Raw genomic sequence first — 5,548 nt, forward strand, 5'->3', positions numbered from 1 at the left:
TTTTTTCCTTTGTCTTTTTTCCTTCTCTTTTAGCTTTAAGCTTTGATTCCAAGGTCTTTAGTATCCAACTTCAAACCTGTAATACAAAGACACAACCAAAGAGACGTAAAAAGAAAAAATGGAATAATAAAAAATAATAAAAACCTAAAAATTCTACTTAAGCACAAATCCGCGTCGGCGGCGCCAAATTGATTAAAATTTTTGATTGTGATTGTAGTAAATAGGATTTGTTTCAGACTTGTGAAGGAAATGGAATTTTAGATTTAATTAAATTATATATACAAAAATATTAACAATGGGTGCGAGAGGTAACCGAGACACTAGATTCCACTATTATGCAAAATTGAATGATAAATATTTCAAAACTCTATTCAATTCTTAAGTCCTCTTTTATCTTTAATTCACTATCAATCATACAGATTCTCAAACATTATTTGTAAACCTTAAGCATAGATTATCAAGAGATTAAACCAAGCATAACCTATCAAACTGAATAATAAATAATTAAGACAATCATTCAAATAATTTAAAACTCTGCAAAAGCAGCGATTAGGTGAATTATATAATTAAATGAAATAGTTACCCATTTATGTTGCGTGAATAGCTTCCTCCATTGCCTTGGTTACGAGGGATTTAGCTCATCATAGTAAAAATGCTCTCAAAATAATTTATTATGGCTCAAAAATGGTTTACAAATGATGAGAATATGAGAAATACAATAAAACCGGGTTTGTAACAATTATATTTGTTACAAACCAGAGAACTACGACCCTCAGTGATAAAATAAGACTGCTGCAGTTGTGTCGCAAACGCTGTAGCAAATAAGTCTCCCTGATGTACGACCCACAGATGTAAGTCGTTATTATTGTAGAAAAACGACTACTGGTGCCGGTCCGTTCTTCGTGTTCTTCATGTTCATCATCATCAGCAGCAGCAGAAACCGAGTTTGGGAAAACTCGAATTTCTTCTTCTCTAGCTCTCCTCAGCCCCCCAGACTCTCGACACCCATTCTCTGTGATACCAGAAATCTATTTATACTCCTCAGCCTCATTTAATCACGCCATAACTCAAGATAATTCTCTCTTTACTCGGATTAAAGAGAAAATATTATTTGGATATTTTCTTCCTTTAATTAGCTCTCCACGCTCTGAAATGATGTATAAACACTCCAAACATGATCTTACACGCTGTAGAATTGATTCAACACTCTCCAAATACATGAGTACACGTCTAAATTTGATGTGATCCTGTGATATTCATTTCTTGAACGTGCTTACTGATTTCTTGATTGCGATGATTCCAGCCAATTATGATCGATCCTAACACCCAAAATGTCTTCCTCTATCTATATCACAAATTCTCATTGAAAATCAGAGGTTTAATCGAACTCTAACCCCTCCAAAAATCGATCGACCCAACTGCCAGTGAGAAGAAATATTTTCCCGCCTTTTTCCAAAATTTGAATTATGAGAAGAAAAGTGTCCTCCCCCTAATCTTGTATGGGTGTCCCTTTAGCAATTGGGTGGAAATAGTAATTTTGGTGTGGAAATAGTAATTTTTCTGGGTTCCTCCGGTACATTTCTGGGACGCTTCCGGTGCATTTCTGAGGTGCCTTCGGTACATTATCCTGGGGTGTAAAACACTACTTTTCGAGCTCATTTCGCCGCAAAGGCTTATTTCTCTAAAAACATCTACAAAAACACAAAATAACACAATAAGTACTTAATCAAGTCTAACAATACAGAATATTGAGAACAAAATAGACACATAAATGCGTCTATCAATAGGTACCTTCCCGATATCGTTACACAACTTCCTCCATATGTCCGTTAGAGATCTTAAGGTTCCCTGAACCTTCGTGCCGGGAATAGTTTATTTACCCTTGGGCGGGCAATGCTGTTATGCATATAGGTTTCGGGAAATGTTTCCACTAGGACGTCATAATTTCCAATGAACTCATTGGGCAAAGTATATAACCAGTTCTTCGCCTCTCCTTCTAGACTTGCCGGAAAAAACTTACACATAACCACGTCATAGTTCTTCCATTGTAATAGGGACATGCTATATATCTTGATGTTCTCTCCTGCGTCGCCGGTGCCATCAAACCTGGACGGGAAGGTTGGGAGTGTACACTTTGGAGGGAACGGTGCCCGTTCAAGCTACTTGGTGAATGGAGTTTTCTGTGCTTCGCTAATCACCTCTGCCATCTTATCGTCCTCACCATCTCCAGCCAATTTCTTAACCATCTCCTCAAGTTTCTTGAGTTTGGCCTCAGTCGCCGCCTCGGGTCTTCCGTTATGCACTTTTTTGTCGGTTGAGGAATTCTCGGGAGGGCCATACCCGCTTCTTGTACGGTTAGGGTCGGGTATGAGTCCTCAGACAAGGGATGGAGTTCGGGTTCGCCCTGATCGGGTATGGTTGCTGGAAGCTCCTCGGCTCGATGACCCTCGTGACCCATATCTCTGGTTCCGAAGCTGATTGTTTTCATGTTCTAGTGCCAGATTCCTTCTTTGCAACTCCCTCATCATGTCTTCCTGCCTCCTCTGGTTGGCCATAATTGCTAACAATATCGGGTCGGTGCTTTCGTGACTGGAATGACCATTTACATGGTTCCCTACCATGTTGTGTGGTGGAACCGGTGGTGGCACAGGAGGAGCTACGAGGGGAGCGATTGCGACTGGCGGGATATCCCTAGTGGTGTTGCCCAATTCCAGATGCATTCGTCTAAGCCTCTCGCCTTCTTGTTCCAAAGCCAACCGATATTCGTCACGTTGCCTTGCTCGTCTATGGTCCTCTCGCATCATTCGCGCTTCCTCGTCTTCCTGTGTGTCCTATGCAGTCATTCTGTCTATCATCTCCCCAGGTCTCATTTAGCTCGGGTTGATCCTTCGTCCTCTCGGGGAGAGATCATCATCTCGTCCTAGGTTGACTTCCTCATTGACAGTTACCATGCCTCCACCCGGTGCCCGGGATTCTTCATGTTGGTGTTGTCGACTGTTTTGTTGTCGAGAGTCCGTTACCCCTTCCTGTGCGCTAGTTCCTGTTACAGTTCGATTCCTCAAGATCATACCCGTCCCGGAAGTAATTGCCATCGGCTCGGGTATGATTGATACTCTTCGGATCGCTCTTCCCTACCTACGCCAGAAAAATAGACAACGCCTCACTTTGGACTGTTTTCGAAAAGTTAAGGACGAAGTACATCAGTTCTGAATTTCAGAAAAGGAAAAGTTCAACCAAGTACGATTCCTTTTTACTTCAGCATGCTGAACTCAGCAAAAGGAGTGGTTTTGATTAATAAGACGATTTTTTGAAATGTTGTTTTGTTACGTCGCTTTCGGTACTTTTCCTATGCATTAATCATTATTTGTCCTAACATTTTCTTTGTGCCAGAAATCATTAATCATCCGTACGTTTGGTCGGAAAATTTCTTTCTTGGCTAATATTTGTAGTGATGACTTTCGTCAATCGTTTTGTCAGTGTCTCAACTGCACAGGTTGTCAAAACAAGTTTTCTCTTCCTTTTGGCTTTCTGATGACGTTGTAAGGCTCTTGTTATAGGGTTAGGATGAGACTGTCGTCGAAGTGCTCACCGTACCCTTTCTAGCCATAGCTTTGGAAAATCCTAACTCAATGATTTTGAGTTGGTTTTGCCGTTGCTACTATTGTGTTTAATTAACCCATGACGAGATATGACCAGTGAGATGAAGTTTCATTCTAGCTTCTACCAAGCATCAAAGATGATCCTTTTGGGAGCTTTGAATCTTTCTAACAACTCGTCTTAGTCATAGAAGAAAACATGATCGACCATACTCAAACCTGAGATCTTAATCATAACTATTTCAAGGATTTTTACGTAAAGTAAATGTTTTCGAAAATAAAACAAATTACAAGTTTCTTTGACTCGAAATCGTAAGATAAGAGGATTTTTGTTTCACAGGCGACAAGAACCTTGTTTTACAAGAGCAAAACAGTTCAGACTGTTGACGAGATTTTGCGACTCTAAATGAGGACTTTACAAGCTCAACGAAGATTAGATAAAAACGAAAGTAACAGATCCGAGTGTCGAAGAAAAAATTTCTTTTAAAGACTCATCTATCCACTCATATGCCTCAACCATAAGAGTCTTTCACTTAGCGTCAGCTATCATCAAAAGATGCTTTATGAGCTTTTGAATCTCTCTTTAATGGTTTTGATGCAAGGTATCGAAAGATGTTACACGGTCCCCTCAGTCGGCGCCAGAATGTAGATGTGGAAAATCCTACAACTACATCCAAAGGAATACATACACACCTAATGAAGTAAACAAGCAAGAGATGCACAAGAACACAAGATATACGTGGTTCGGTATGATTACCTACATCCACGGGGGTAAAAGGATGATCTTATTACTCGATTCAAGGTTACAAAGCTTATATCTCACTAATAAGCACTCTCTTCACTCTCTCAAGTTCTTGATATTCTCTCTACCCTTACTGATTACTTGCCCTTTAGCTCTCTACATGGCTCTCTATTTATAGGTACAAGTGATGATACATCCAAGTTACAGTGTAAGTCGCCGCGTATCTTCCTTGATGTTCTTCTCGGGTAGCAGGCGATGACTTTTTCGAGATGTAGGGCTAGGCCTGGTGATATCTTCTCCTGACATCCATTCATCCGATATCGATCAGTTAGTGAGTATAGACGATGTCTCCCTTGATATTCTTAGCCGAGTCTTACCTTGACCAGATTCTTCTTATCTTCTCAACTACTTCGTCAATGCATTTATTGCTCTTGTACTCGATGGTTTTCTCTTCTGTCACCTCCAACCTTTACACATATTGTCTACACGGGTTTCCTTGGTGTCTCTTTTCTCGCGCCTACGCCAAATAGAATGATTTGGTGCTTCACGCCTCATTTGCTGTTGATGCCCCGCTAACTAGAATTGCTCCACCTGGATCTGTGGATTATTTACATCTACACCTAGGAACCCAAATATCATATACGCTCCCAAAATAAAGATCCTGTAGTATTAAAAGTAAACCACTTATACCGACTAAGTGAATACCATAAATTGTGGCCATTTTGTTTCTATCTTCCCACTCAGTTTCGATTCAAATGGTTATTTTGTAACTAGTTGGATGTCTAGGTTTATGTCCCACTCCATTTATTTGTCTGCTTTCTTTTCTTTTTTTCTGAAATGGCTCACTTAGACCAATACATGGACTAGCACCTTGGTTTTCGGTAGCGATTTATATCCTGAACCAATTAGTATTTCCACATGACCAACAAATGGATGGGCACCTTGGTTCTCAATAAAATAAAATAAACCGTACAATTTTTCTTTTAAAGTGACTAAGAGCAATCGCAGTGGTGCGAGTATAATCAAAGACCAAAAAGGAAAAAAAAGATCAAATTTTGGGTTTAATCTGGTGTGTGACCCTACGGTGGAAAAACTAAATTTGGTCAGACGGACATTATACCAACGCTTAGTGTGGGGCGTAGAATATACCAACGCCTGGTGTGGGGCGGGGAGTATACGTTCGCCCGGTGTAGAAAAAAAAAATAAAAAA

Source organism: Papaver somniferum, chromosome 7 (genome assembly GCF_003573695.1).
Source record: "Papaver somniferum cultivar HN1 chromosome 7, ASM357369v1, whole genome shotgun sequence".
Taxonomy (NCBI): Eukaryota; Viridiplantae; Streptophyta; class Magnoliopsida; order Ranunculales; family Papaveraceae; genus Papaver; species Papaver somniferum.